We start from the raw sequence: 15,808 nt of genomic DNA, 5'->3' as shown, positions 1-15,808 counted from the left end.
ACGTAAATGGAAAAACCAAATCACACGCACACAAAGCACAAAAAAGCAAGGCTAAAGTGTCAAGGGAGCAGGAAACCCACCTGGAGTGCTTCCCCAAATCCTCACCTTCCAGCTGCACATTCCGTAGGAATCCAGAGTTTTAAAGTTTTATGTCATCCTAGTTATTATTAATTCTCAGTGTTTCTTGACATTAATGTTAATACTCTACGATCTTCAACATGAAAGTGGCGGCCATCAATATGCCCTGATTCAATTCCAAGATCAAATACTTGAAAAGTGAGGGTGGAGGGCTGGAGAGATGGCTCAGAGGTTAAGAGCATTGCCTGCTCTTCCAAAGGTCCTGAGTTCAATTCCCAGCAACCACATGGTGGCTCACAACCATCTGTAATGAGGTCTGGTACCCTCTTCTGGCCTGCAGATGTACACACAGACAGACTATTGTATACATAATAAATAAATAAATATTTTTTTAAAAAAAAGTGAGGGTGGAGTTACATATTGGACCAGTTTTACCACCCACGGTAAAAGACAAGAGTCCGAAACACATGGAGATTTGCCCTTCCCCTTCATCCCACGCCCCAGGTCAACAGCCACAGAGCATCACAGCCCTCCTTCCTGTGGTCTGAATGTCAGCCTTCCAGTCACCAATATGGCCATCAGTATTGGTGGCAATGATGCATCGTCCACCACTTCTAGGGGTGTGTCCAAACAGATTCTCACTTTCACTAGCACTGATGGGGGCGCTTGGGTACAGGAACTGTCGCTCACCTTTGTCTCAGTCACAGCCCTGAAGGAACCCTGGCTGCAAGAACCTGGGAGCGGCTGTGTGGAGAAGAAGCCTTGGCCAAAGGGCCAGCTGAGCTTCTGTGATCAGACAGAGAGGAAGCTAAGCTAGGGAAACGAGCACCCAGATTCTTAGTTTCCTGACCTCTGACCTCCTGACGGTGTGTGCTATCAGCCGGGTCCTGCTGCTGTAGTTTGTCAACAACCTCTGGCTGCCTAAAGTAGAGTGCAGAGTTGATCAGATGGGATCATGGGAAAATTCCACCTGCTATCAGGATGGAAGTGTGAGGTTGGTTGTTGAAGGTCACTGCTTCTTCTTCTGCAGGTGAGTGCTGAGCAAACAAAGCAGGGTGGGCTGTGGATGCCAGGGGCCACCAGCCTTTTCCTTCTCTCCTTTCCCAGCAGCAAGACAGAACTGTGCCCCGGGCCTCTCAGATGGATGATGCAATCTCCACGCCAAGTTTAGCAGTCTAAGCCCACTGGATGATTTGGCACGACAGTCCCAGCCGGTGCTGTTGGAGAAGTGGTAGACTATTTTGCTGCTAACAAGTCTGAAGCAAAACATCCAAGAAAAATTTCCTCTCTCCTTTTCATCGCCTGCAGATGTGATTCTTAGGCTTCTCTGCTTCTGAATCCCCTGGCCACTAGAGATACTGGACTTTCAGGGGGGTTATTTATACCCAGCCTCTGTGCTTTTGATTGAAACCTGACACCTTGACTTCAGTGTCTTGCCATGGCCATCAACAAATGTGTTTTTTTTTTTGTGGGGAAGGGGTATTGTTTGATTGTTTGTTTGGTTTTTGGTTTTTAGAGACAGGATTTCTCTGTGCAGCATCCCTGGCTCTCCTGGAACTTAAGGTTTCAGCCCACTACTGGTTCCTTGTGCCACAAAGAGGAAGCTGGGTTTTGTTGTTGTTTGTTGTTGTTTTCCTCTGTTGTGGAAAATTTTTGTGTGCCAATTTTCAGAAATAAATACTCTAAAACTGTCCATGGAACCTTCTAGAAAGGACCGTAAGAGTGAGAACGGCTCTTCTACGTCAGATTCATGTTAGCATCTGCCCTGTGTTTAAATGATCACTCTAGAAGAGAAGCCTGTGGGAATTCAGCTTAATTAGTTAAAATATTGACTGCTGATGTAAAGATAAAAGGGAGCCAGAAAGAAAATTTGATGTTAGAAATGATTCTAACATACTGTTGCCTTCTCTCTCTGGTCCAAGAATAAGTAAAGCAGAGAGTACACATCCCTATTCTATATATAATTTATCACATTTCTCATCCTGTCGTTAAAAATTCATTCAGTATTTATAGGCAGTGTGGTCAGTGTGCTTATTTATAACATGGTGTATCTTCTAATTGTGTTTAAAGACATTTGCCCACTTTAATATTTAAAGGCTACTTACAAAACAACAACCCCTCCCCTTGGTATTTTGTGCTTGAAGTTCTCCCAAAACATTATCAGTAATAAACTTGAAAATAATCTTATAAACATGTGTTTTCATTCTTCCTGCATTAGGGAAATTAAATGAGAAAAATTAGGGGGAGCTATGGGGCTTTCTCGTTTTACTCCGCCCTGCCTCTATGCTTTCTATGTCCCAAACACTGTATAGCTGGTTTCTCCTCGCTGAGGCATACCTGACAAAAGCCATGGAGGGTCCGAGTGACTTCGTTTGTGGCAGCAGAAGCCCAGGACAAGTGTTCACGCTGAGTCTGTGCTCAGGAAGCAGAGAGAGATGAATGGATGTTGGCATCATGTCTTGATCAGCTCAAATCACTGGCCCATGAGACTGTACTATCCATGTTCAGGTTGGGTCTTCCTACCTCAGTTAAATCCTTTGGAAATGCCCTGAAGTGTATGTTCCTCCTAGGTGATTCTCAATCCTAGCTGGCAGTCAAAATTAGTCACAACCTTTCCACAGCTGTCTTGTGCTCCCTTTACTGTCCCGTCTAAATCCTCTCCCGTGTTCCATCACCCCAAGCTCTTGCCAGTCACTTCCTTTGTACATGCCTTCATATGTACTCCCTTCCCTGAGCTACTCCATCAGTTGGAGTCAAGGTCAAGACACAGTTACATAAACTACTGAACAAGCCCCATTTGCCCGTTCTCTGTGCCACTCATTCCATTCACATCTACTCAGCCTCCCCAAGGGAAAGCACACTACTCTGTATGGTCTGGAGTAACCCAAATATGGCGCTGGCCCTGTGGAGCCAATAGTGACTTAGAGTTGTGGTATGTTGGCAGAGGCTGCTCACTCGTTCCCGGCCTCTTAGGACCTAAATAATCATACAAAAACTATATTATTTGCAATATTGCTTGGCCAATAGCTTTAGAATATTTCTGGCTAACTTTTATATCTTAAGTTAACCAATTTTTATTATTTTATACTTTACCACAAGGCTCATAGTTTACTGGCAAGGTTCCAGTGGTGTCTGGTGGCTACATAGCTTCTCTGTTTGACTCTGCCTACTCTCTCCATATCTCTTCCAGTCTGGCTATATTCAGCATTGCTACAGGCCAAAGCATCTTCTTTATTAACCAGTGGAAATAAAACATATTCACAGCATACAGAGGGGATCCCACATCAGTGATATACATTATAAGTACAGGAAGGAGAGTCTAAGGGATGAGAGGCTTCCCAAGGACGAACTGCTTTTGACCAAGGGTGGATGGATGCGAAAGGGTCTTTGGAGAGAGCAAACTGTGGACCAGCCTCCTGTAAAGAAGGGAGAGCAGCTGAGCTCATGTTCAGCTAAGGTTAAGTGGCTCCTCCCTTAAAAATAATTTTCTGTGATATTGAGGATCAAACCGAGGGCTGGGCACTTCCTACAGCTGATCTATACCTCCAGTCCCATGGATCAGCCAATCAGAGCAGCCACAGCCTGTGCTAAAGGTGTGAGCTATGCATCCTGGGAGATGGAGAACCTGTGGCAGTGAGGACAAAAGCACAATGGAGAAAGAAAGAGTGAAAGGCGGAGTCCAGGAACTGAGTGGCAAAAGGAGGCTATGAGGAGACAGAACAAACACCAGGAACGGGGTGGAGCGAAGGGCTCCGTAATTAGAAAGCTTAGAGCTTATATTTAGAGCTTAGAAAGCTCACATCGCTGTAAGGAAACAACCAATCAACACACCCAAGACACAGATTTTCTACTTCTGAGTCTGTAGCTCAGTTGGTAGAGAACTTGCCTGCATAAGCTGGGTGTGTTGGTGCATATCTATAATCCCAGATTCTGGAGTGGAGGCAGGAGGATCAGAAGTTCTAAGTCATCCTGAGCTACATGGTGAGACCAGCCTGGGGTATCTAAAAGCCTTTCTTGAAAAACAAACAAACAAAATAGAGTTTAGTCACTAAAACCCATGAGAAGAACGACAATAAATCCCTGATAGACTGATTGCCACCTTCCAACCATTGCCCTGAAGCATCCAACAAAGCTAAGATTAGCATGCAGGCAGAATTGGTGATGCTAACACACTTGACTCTGCAAATGTTGATCAGAATTAGGACAATCAACAGACCTTGTCCAGAGTAATTAGGAGCCTATTGCAGTCACCTCAAGTGAGGGTGCTTGGGAATAATTCAAACAAAAAAGTAAAGTCACTGAGCTTAGCATCTTTGCCAACAATTTTGGCAGCAAAGCTTGAGACAAAGGGCAGCAGCTTAAGAAGACAGGAAGAGACAGACAGTTGTCATGGATGCTGTTTTGCTAGGGGTGTGGTTCAGTGCAGCCTTGATCCTCAATGTCACCAAAAAAATCTGTCTTAAGGGAGGAAATACTTAAACATTGCACTAAATACGAGCTTGAAATTCTGAAAGGAGATTCCAGTGAAGAAGATGGGAGGAAACAAGACTGGAAAGACAACCCAAAGATTGTCTTGGAAAGATGAGAGAACTCAGTCTCCTACTCTTGAGAAAATAGGAAGTCAGGAGGAATTGAGTCAATATGATGCCAAGGGTGGAGGAGTTGAGGGGTTCATCTTAGGTGGTCTGATGTGGGAGGGTCTTCTGTTTGGGTTGATTTCATTGGTTAACACAGAAACTGCCTGGTCCATTTGATTGGACAGCCCTTAGGTGGGCGGAGTAGACAGAACAGAATGCTGGGAAGGAGTTGGATGTGGTAGTATACACCTTTGATCCCAACACTTGGGAGGCAGAGGTAGATTGACCTCTGTGACTTCAAGGTGTGGCAGAACACACCTTTAATCCCAGTGCCTGGGAGGCAGAGACAGACAGAACTCTGGGAGTTCAAGGTGTGGTGGCATACACCTTTAATCCCAGCACTTGGAAACAGAGACAGTGGATCTCTGTGAGTTCAAGGACAGCCTGGTCTAAAGAGTTATTCCAGGACAAAGATATACAGAGAACCTGTCTCAAAAAATAAAAGTAAAAATAAATGAAAAAGAGGTTAAAATAAAGTCGTATAAGATGGAAAATACACAGAGAATCTTGATACTGTATACTATTATGCTCTCTTTGAATTGTTTGAATGCTGAGGAAGAAGCAACAGCTGCTAAAAGATATTTGTTTATAAATGCTGCTGAACTAATCCAAGAAAGATATCTTGAAAATACCTTGACTTCAGAATTTGGATTTAAGGATATGATACTTTGGAAAAGAGATTCTTCTTTTATTTTTACAGAAAATGAGACCCATTGGATTGTTTCTATCCCAATATGGTATAATAGACCACGCCCTCCTGAAAGGTTGCTGTGAACACCCTCAAAAAATTACTTCACCCAACTGATGACTGAGATGAACCTGGCACACAGGTTACACCATGAAGGATCTGATTGACAGTGCCCCCATTCAGCAGGAAGTAGTTTGGAGAGAAAAAACTGCGCCCATATTCCCAAATGTTGTTTATAAATGTTTTACATTTAAAGGGGGATATGATATAGATATAAATAATTTGCATTGATATGGATTTTGCTTTAGTGATTTAAATGTAAGGTCAATTTTGTTATATGTATATGTATTTCTGATACTGATTCAGGTATTGTGATTGTGTAGTTCATTTTAAAAATGTAATGTATAGAGGTTGTTAATGGATAGTCATCAATAATAGTAAAACTTGTAGTTATGTTAGTTAGATTTTCTAGATATATAGAGATATATTTAAGTTACATAGGCATTCTTCATATCTTTCAAAGACTACAGAATATCGCATTTTAGATGTTTTAATAACTTAGGGCTTTTCATGACAATGAGACATGTCTGCTCCTGGCAGCACCAATGTACTTCAAGAAGATGATGGGCATCGAAGAGGATCCTTATGGAGTTTGATAGCAATTTGCGCAAGAAACTACTCTTGCCTGGACTGTTGCAGAAACTGGACACAAAGAACCCACAGAGAGAGGACTGCTGAACTTGCCTAAATGTAAGATGATTCTTTGGGGTTCCTGACTCATGAAAGAGTCTGCGAGACATTCTACAGGACACAACAGATACTGACTGAACTGCCTTTGAAATTTCCTGCTTCATGGAAATGTCTGCTCGAAACTATGGGCCTGTAGGCCGAAGATGGATGCCCCAACGGTACAGAGGAACTTTGGGTGACTGTCCAGGCAGCGAGATGTCTCTGTGATTTCTAGAGTTTTGGAAGTAGCTTACTTCTTGTTCACCTAGGTAATATATCCTTCTGGAGTCTTTGATGGAGTTGAAGAATAGATAGATAGTTATAGTTGTTTTCCTTTGTTATGATAAAAGGTAAAATAGATCTAAATATTGTAACTGTAATTCTTACTTGATAACTGTTTTGTTATATGTAATTTTGCTATGTTAAAGTTAAAGCCTTCTTTTTTGTTTAAACAGAAAAAGGGGAAATTATGTGGGAGGGTCTTCTGTTTGAGTTGATTTCATTGGTTAATACAGAAACTGCCTGGCCCATTTGATTGGCCAGCCCTTAGGTGGGCGGAGTAGACAGAACAGAATGCTGGGAAGGGAAGTTAATAAATCGCCATGCTTCTGCTCTCTGAGCCAGACTGCTGTGCCTCTCCTCAGGGAGAGAGATGCGATGAAGCCAGTTGCCAGGTCAGACATGCTGAATCTTTTCCGGTAAGACACCGCTCGTGGTGTTACACAGATTATTAGATATGGGTTAGTCAAGATGTAAGAGGCTGAAATTAATGGGCCAGGCAGTGTTTAAAAGAATACAGTTTCCGTGTAATTATTTTGGGTAAAACTAGCCGGTGGTTGGGAGCTGGGTGGCAGGAAGCCGGCCCGCAGCTCCACACTACAGTGGTCCCATCTTTCCATTTAAGATTGCTGATGAAGGGGGCCTAGAACTCTGAGCACAGAAGCAGAAGGAGGGTTGTGGATCACGTGCTCGGAAAAGCCATCTTAGTGAAAGTAGGAAATGTCTCATCAGAATGATGAAGAAGGCTATTTGGGGCATAGAATGCAGAATGGGAAACCAGCCCTGGCAGAAGGCAAAAGGGAAGCTGCAAAAGCAAGCCACCCTGGAAACAAAATAAACAGACTGGCATACCAGCAGTACCGCGACTGCTCCCATCACCGAGTCTTGGCTAAGAAAGTGGTAGACCAAGTAGTTTGGATATCACTATCCCACAAAGACCTCTGATAAATTAAAAGCCACCTTGGCAGCAGGCAGTGCTCTGAATGTGCAGGAGGAACAAAGAGTTCTTTGTGGCATAGATGAGGGTTTCGGGTAGGAGCTCCCGAGCGAGTTCAGGGAGGAACAGAAATGCTAGCATTTCATCTGCTCTCCTCACCCCGTCCACAGAGCAAAGCAGAGTGGAAATAGCAAGGCTGTGGGGCTCCCAGAGATGGGAGTCTGGATGCTCCCCTCACAGTGTGCTGCCTTTGGTAGGCTGCCCCATGTCTTGGACCTGTATTTGTAGAATAGAGGCAGGAATGTCTGGCACGGGAGACTGGCATAACTAGATGGCTTAGCAAGTTCCGTTGTTTTATTTTTTTCTTTTTACCTGACTAAACACTTTGAAAATCTCTAATTTTGAAGTGTGAAAAGGAGATATTTATGATATCCATCAAGTTCTGTAAAGCCCTCAATCAGAGATTTAAGTCTGAATGTTAAAATTCGTGAAAGCAGAGAAAAGGATCATCAGAAACTATTTCAGTATACTTGTGAAAAAATGTGGGGCTTACCTGGATTCCCTGGGGGTTCTTTTTGGTCTACTCTTTGCAACTTTTGTCCCTCTAGTTTGCTCCCCTAAATTCTGGGGAAGAGGTTGACAGGGAGGCAGCATCACATGGCTGAAGGAAGAAGCTGACCCTCCTAAAGTCAAGACGATGGGACGTCTGGGGCCTCCCTCTCCCAGTAGTCACAGAATCAAGCATGCAGACCATCTAACCTGGGCATACAGAATCTTCTTAGGCAGGTTTGATGGAACAAGGTGGCTCAGCAGGTAAAAGAGGTTGCAGCCAAACTGATGACCTGAGTTCAATTCCCAGGATCCACATGGTAGAAGGAGAGAACCAATTCCCTCAAACTAACTTCAGCACATACTATACCCTTCCGCCCCCACACATAGATACACATACAAGATTTTAAAAATGTAAAGGAAAGAAGGAAGGGCAGGCTTAGTTTTAAGGTAGATTTTCCTAAATTAGGCACAAAACTAACAATATTCCCAGCACTCAGGAGGCTGAGGCAGGACTTCACAAAGTCAAGGCCCTGGCTGATTTGGGGAGATGACGAGTATCAAGGAACTCATAATATGTAGCTGTTTCACCCAAGTCTTGGTAGGTTTCCCAGTTACAAGACCCATAAGGTTGACATTCTTTGGCTTCACAGGAATGCTGGAAGCCCCTTGTTTGTGTGAAGTGCAGCATGGCACAGAATGGTCCCAAGGTCTTCCAGGCTGCTTGGGCCTGGCCCAGCCTCTACCTCATCTCCTGCCACTGAGAACCAGGCCAGAAGGCCTGTGCTGCCACTCCACCCAGGACATTCGCCTTAGGAATTCTCCTCACTTCTGCACCTTCAAGCTCTCTCTGCAAGGTTCACCAGCTTAGCAACGTGAAGTTGCCGCCGGCTGACATCTTAAAAATCACCCCCTCCTGGGACGGAAGGATTATCAGAGCAAGACAACCAGGAGGAATGTTGGGTAGTGGTGTCTTCTGAACAGGCCGGAAATGTTTCAGCCATGCACTCTCAACAGCTACGGTTGTGTGCACAATCCCTGCGCAAGACCGCATTAGCCAATAGCCTAGCGTGGAGGGCAAGCCTTCCCGGGATCACAGGGCCACAGGCAGTCAATGGCTACTGAGCGAGGGAGAGTCAGTTTCCCTCTGGGAGGAGAACCTCAGTAGGCTATCCAAGTGGTCAGTTCCACACCTGTGAGCTTATGGGCAACATTAATTGGGTCCAGTAGAATATATGTCACGATAATTATCTTAGACGAAGAGGGCATGAATTTGAGAGGGAGACGTGAGAGGGGCCCGGGAGGCGTTGGAGAGGAGGGACAGTGGATATGACAAAAATACACCGCACTTACGGGTCAGACACCCAAAACTAAGCACAGAAGTAAAACCTTCTTTGCTGTTCTTCTTCTGCTTTGCACCTTTGTGTTTGCCATGCTCTCTTCTGGGACTGGCTGCCCTCTCAGGCTTTATGGTGTCTAGAGCGCTCACTTCCTTGGTTGTCCAAATGTAACCATCTCAAAACAAAGCCTGTGCTACTGTCTGGCCTCATTTCTTTCCTTCTCCTTAACACTTATCACTATGCATTTACTTCCTTGTTTATTTATTCTCTTTGTCAATGGTGTGGAGGTCCCCAAGGGCAGATAATGCTCTCTGTCCCTTGTAAAGCTGTATTCTAGAACCCAGCCCATGGTTTGGCACACACTGTTTGTTGGATGATTGACTGAATGAATTTGTTAATTCAATGTATTTGGACAGCTGAGGACATTGTCACCTTACTTTTCCAGAAGATATTTGGAGGGAAAGGTGGTGGAAATCTACTATTTAAACTTATTACGGGCTTGGGGGAATGTAGCTCTCCGCAGTAACTTTACCCACTGTGATGAACAATGAGATGGTACGGAGTTGCGTTCTTTTAGCTGAGTGCCGAGGGCAGGCCTCCAGCCAGAGAGCGACCCACCGCCAGGGAAGTGCCAGCTATATGACTCTAGAATTAGCAACTATTATGACCATACTGCCAAGCAAGAGACCATGGCAGCACGGAATGACTCCTCAATGATTTGTGTCAGAGGGATAGGATAACACGCTAGACAGTGAGAAAAACATTTATGAGAAAGTATTATGGACTTGATTATGATTATGGTTATAGCTGTCACCATGACAGACAAATGGGAACATCTCTTCTGTCAAGTTTGTGACCCAGGGACATTTCCCAGGCGCAGAGACCTGAGCTTAACTAGTACAAGTGACCCTTCTATACAAATGAAACATGACCTCAAGGGCCTATTCTGGAGGAAATATGGGGCATCTAGCACCCAGCTTTAGGAGATTTATAAATGAGTTTGTAGCACCTGAATTCACGAAGACCTTCCAGGAAGCTCTCACCTCAGATTTAATTACATGATTTATGCCTGTGATGTTGATTAAGCTTTTTAGACTGTTTGGAAATAAAGTCCACATCTGGGATCTATTTTGCCCTTGCCCTTCCCTCTGTTTCGGTCTGTCTGTCTCTCGCTCGCTCTCTCTCCCTCTCTCTGAGACAGGGGCTCATTCTGGCCTCAGACTTGAGGCTCTCCTCCGACTTCAGCCTCCTAAGTGCTGGGAGGACAGGAGCCAACACTACCTACTCCTCATACTCATTTGATATCACGTCAATTTCCCTTCAAAACAAAAGGATAATCTTTATCCCACATACTTCATATTTTGCTTATGAGAATAAAATGCAATACTTCTGAAAGTTTTGATTAACAAATCCGTTGTCCATACAAAGATTATTATTATTCTTACTAATCTCTGCAAGGTTTCCTTCTCCCTCTCCTCTTCCCTCCTTTCCCCTCCCATCCCCTCCATTCCCTTCCTGCTTTATTTTAAGGCATGGCCTCGTGTAGCTCAGACTAGCCTGAAATGTCTATTTAGCCAAAGATGACCTTGAACTCCCGCCTCAGCCTCCCAGGGGTTAGGATTACAAATGTGTGCTATCACTCCCAGTGGTAGATGTTACTGTGCCCAAAACATTATAAAACTTCAATGAAGGGCAAATTTAACTATTTTAATACATAAAACATGTTCATAATTACCATATGATTTTTATGGAGTAACCCTTCTCTAAAAACCTCTTTTGGCTATGCCTGTTGGGCTGGATGTGATAGATGAGCTAATTCTAATCAGATTAAGAACTTGAATAGAAACTGACGAGTTCAAGAGCTGTTAGTTTCAGGCTGAGATGTCACCCGAGCTGAGTGGTCTTTCTGTAGATCAACTCCCTTTATGTCAGATTTGTTTTCCAGCCTTGTATAGTTGTAAGGTGTCTTTTAGCAGCTTCCAAGACTATCTCCTTCCAAGTTAGAATGTGACTGTCATCATCAAAGCCTTTGTCCCTCCTGTATTGGTAAACACCCAACAAGTCACATGCAAATCCGCTGAACCAATTCTTGTGATCAAAGGAAATAGAGCATATTCTTTGACTTAGCCTGGGTCAGAGCCCTGTCCTGTCATCCTGTCTGTCGGCTTTCAGTACAGAAGGAATAGATCCTCCCAGTCCTTGGTCCATGAGGAAAGGAAGCAGAATATGTGTGTTTCAGAGAAGCACCTGGCTCTTGAGAAAGATGGCTCATGGCAGAAACCAGAGGAAGGATAAGAAAAGGGTTTTGTGTTTTGTTGTTTGTTTTGTTTTCCAAACACTTGGAAATCCCCAAGTCTTTCTTTTCTTTTATTGAAAATAGACTTTTTTCATACAATATATTCTGACTATGGTTCCCCCTCATCTTACTCCTCCCAGTTCCTCTTCACCCTCCCCCAACCTGAACCTATACCTTTTCTGTCTCTTGTTAGAAAACAAACAATCATCTAAGAAGTAATAATAAAATACAATAGATTAAACATTGGGATAGAACAAAATGAGCAAACACAAGAAAAGAGCTAAAGAAAAAGCATGCATATGCACAAAATGCAAATAGAAAGAAACATACACATTTGGAAACACAAGAACCCCATACAAACAAACAAAAGACAGAAGCAACAGTATATATGATAAGAGAGCTTTTGATGAACTAGAAGTAGGAAAAGAGACCTTGGAGAGTCAAGGTAGGTCCTGTGGAGAAAAAGAACCGGGTGCTTTCAGCTGTCCTTTGGGTGAACATGACAACCGTGTTCTTCCCAGGATAACATTAGTCTTGGGCATGAAAACTATGCTGTATCTCCTAGAACCAACTGAGGCAGAAATAATAACATTCAGTTGCTGTTGGTTTTAACTTTGCAATCAGCTACAGGATGTTCTATGTGGAATTTATGACTGGAATGATCTTTTAGCTTTTTGCAAGCTTTAGGTCAGGAAAACACAGCTAATTGCATTTACTGTTATCAGTTTACCCTTTAGCTTGGGAGTAGTTTGGGAACAAAGCTACTTTTCTGGTTTATTTATTTTTAACTTAAATTTTTATTGTATTGAGAGAGAGAGAGAGAGAGAGAGAGAGAGAGAGAGAGAGAGAGAGAGAGAGCGAGCTTGTGTCTGTGTGCACATGCATGCACACACGTATGCACCCATGCACGGTGTGGACATGGGGGTCAGAGGACAACTGCCAGCAGTCAGTTTTCTCCTTCTGCCATGTGGGTTTAAGGGATCAAACCCAGGTCACCAAGCTTGACATCAAAAGTCCTTGATCTTCTAAGCTATCTCGTAGGCTCTTGGCTTGCTTTTAAGCAATGACAGATTGAGGGTTGCCTGCTGGCGCATTAGCGTTTGGTAAGTGTTAAGATGCCTTTTTGAGAATCTGCACTAACTCCTTGCCTACCCCAGCATGTGCATACATTTCACAAGAAAAACACAGCCATCAGCTCTCATCATTGCTGCCTGTAATATCTCTGGTTGCCAAGAAAGCAACGCGCATCCTTTCTACAGAGCAAATAAGCAAGCTGCTGGGAGATCAGAGCGCATTAACTGGTGTTAATAGAAGGCTTGAGTTTACAGAAGAAAGCCCAAGCTCCCTCAAGAGCTGGTGCAGCCAGCGGTAGTTTTCTTGTTCTTGATTTCATGAAAGGTTGACTGGCACAGACCAGCCATGCCACTGACAGGCAGGAGAAGGGTTGCTTGTCGTGAATATCCAGCATTCTCCAGGGCTCCACAGAGGAGCATCATTCGCACAGGGACAACTCAGTCCTTCCTCCAAGAGCAAATTAAATACAACTTTGTGGGTTTGGTGGTTAGCTGCCAATGAGAAGACGGATCTCTGAGTTAATAGTTGGTGACAGGATGACTCCAGAGTTCTTGGCAGAGGGCAGCGTTTCCAGTTTGAACACTCCGTATGGTGAGCAAGGCACATGTGTCCATGGTCCAGATTTCCTGGTAGTATTTGCATAAAGGATTAGATCTGGGATTCAGTTCAATGCCAATGTTTCCCAAGATGGAGGAGATGGTAAGGCCTCAGCGTAAATATGGTGATGTAGCTAGCATGGCTAGGAGCCCTGCGAACGGATTAACTGTGGAGGATGTACCGGTAGGCAGTGTGACAGGTTTGCACATGAGGTTACATCCCACTGGGAATATGGATCCCCGCCTGTGGCATCTGTGAACTGAATCTTGTAAAGGAAATCCCGCCACAAGGATATTCGGTTAAGCTGTCTGGCTGTTGAATGAACGACTCAACCCTTTCAATAAAGAAGAGGAATTTCAACTGCCAGAGGGAGATGGGAAAAGGTTAGGATGTCTACCGTGGTGGCTGGTCTTCATCTTTTCGTTATTTTTCTAAAACAGAGGAGAGAGCACGTTATTAGGACACCTATATGCATCCCCTTTGTTAGTTAGCCAGACTCATGCCTTTCCTATAATGATCACTGCTGAGAAACGGGACTCAATGTCTGCAGTAGCCAAAACGATTCTGACTTCTTCTGTTCTTTACTGCCTTCATTGTGATGCCTGTCGGTCTCACGAGACAGTAAGCGAACCCCTGTGTGAACACAAGGCTAAGGAATGAAGAAAGGAAAAAACAAACTATAAGGTTTAAAGTTTGCATTATTTTAGTTGCCAACTATTTTACTGTTGAAATAGTTTTGATTTTTTTTTTTGTTTGGGTGCTTGCTAAATTTTGTTCCATGATATCTGTCACCAGAACTACTAACAGCAAAGATAACGACAAACCAAAAGCCGCCATTCCAGCCAATTCTGGAGCTTCTGCCAGTGTGAAACCAGCTGCTGTCTTTGGAGGTTCATCCTTGGCAGTGCCTATACAGGAAGAGGTGGTAAGAAATTGCTGCACCGAGGCAGTGTGGCCTTTATTTATTTGTAACAAGATTGGCAAGCTTTCCCTGCCTCTTGAGGGACAGTCAGGTAGCATGTATCCCGGACAGGTGGGTAAGTGTCCTGATGAGATGCGAGGATGCTGGGGTGAAATGTGGGGACCCAAGCTGCCTACCAGCTTTGTGAGTCTTGGCAGGGTTCCAAATCTCTAGTCTCGTTTTGTCTCCAGTACAAGAGTAGTACTAGTGCCACGTGGAGCGCCTTGAGAATTAAATAAGCTTAAGGGCATAAAGGCCTCGATTTCAAGCTCCCAATTAGTATTCAGTAAATACTGATTATAATAGTTATTATTACCTTTACTGGAAATATTTGGTTTTGCACTTACCAATTGAAAACTGTAAAAGCAGAACAAATCTATAGTTATGTCCTCATATGATTATCTCCCTGTACCCAGAGACAAAAGTGCAGCTTATCCACACCAATATTGGATCTTAGAAACCCAAAGTCTTTATTCCAAGTGTGAGTACGAGCGCTAAGAGATATGAAATTGGGAAGTAACCCGTGACTTTCTCTGGGGTCACCTCAGCCGTACACTTAGTTTTATGTTGATTATGTTTTTGTAGAAAAAGCTTCTAAAAGTTGCTGGGCAAGCTGTGAGGACAAAGTAGGGGTGTACAGTGTCCCCTAACATCACACACACACACACACACACAAACACAGCGCATACTCACACACTGTCGGAAATAGAATTGCATCTCCTCTCAGAACAGCACAGCCAGCTCTTTGTAAGCCCGGCCTGCTGAATTTGCTGGAATGTTCCCATTCATTGCAGCGCATTTCAACGTGGGAAGGAGGAGGGTGTTAAAATAAGAAAGTTGTCTTTGTTGCCTGCTCTGAGCCAGGCATATGCTAAGGACCACTGGAAGCAGCCAGGGGCTTTCATGGCCTAAATGAGACCCCCGAAGAACCTGGGAGGCCCTGCTCATCTGTCATGCCAGGGACAGGGACAGACAGGAGGCAAGGTTCCCAGGCAGCTGCTGTGGCTACACGGGCTTATTTTTGCCTGGCATAAACAAGGGTCAATAACACATCTTTCCCCCAGGTGGTGTTAAACCACACACACTCAGGAAAATGTGTGTCCCCATTTTAAAAGAAAACGTTTTGTGTTTCCTTTCTGTGGAAAAAAAAAACACTTAGTAGGGAAAATAGGTGTGAGACCAAAGAATATATATTTTTATTGCTTTGGCTGATGGATGACCCATGAGAAATTGGAATTTCCTTTGTTGAAATTAAAGGAGAAATAGGGGAAGCTCGAGCTGGTTTCTGGAGTCCTTGGTCACCTGACACAATGGACATCTCTGTCAAGATGACCACTACAGTATGACTTATAGGTGGCGATTGTTATGTCCTGGGCTCAGGTGGTGCAGGGCTGGTCACTGACGCTTTGGCCTGGAAATGGAAGAGGAAGGCCATTTAACAGCGTGGCATGAGGCTAATGAGGGTAAATGTGGCCACTTCTATATGCTAGGATGCTGGTCCCATCTGGTATCAGACAAGCATGGCAGAAGTCTAAGCAGCAGCTCGGCTTGTGTGGGAAACTCCCACTTGGACTTTCAGATGTTCCGCGTGGATCTTTTTTTTATTGCAAAGGTTCTCTGTTGTTGTTGATGGCATCACGGAG

The 15,808-nt window shown here is 44.0% G+C and overlaps 1 long non-coding RNA gene across 1 annotated transcript in view; it reads right to left on the bottom strand.

The window, feature by feature from the left end:
- Positions 1-12,380: 12,380 nt before the first annotated feature.
- The window catches only part of LOC119800270, a 31,265-nt gene continuing 27,837 nt past the window's right edge, over positions 12,381-15,808 (bottom strand). Inside the window, exon 3 of the long non-coding RNA XR_005283001.1 lies at positions 12,381-13,635. This is a non-coding gene — a long non-coding RNA (uncharacterized LOC119800270). The remainder of the gene's footprint in view (positions 13,636-15,808) is intronic.

The sequence above is a fragment of the Arvicola amphibius genome, chromosome 13 (assembly GCF_903992535.2).
Source record: "Arvicola amphibius chromosome 13, mArvAmp1.2, whole genome shotgun sequence".
Taxonomy (NCBI): Eukaryota; Metazoa; Chordata; class Mammalia; order Rodentia; family Cricetidae; genus Arvicola; species Arvicola amphibius.
Note: the sequence above shows the minus strand (reverse complement) of the source record. Positions and strands in the feature narration are given on the sequence as shown.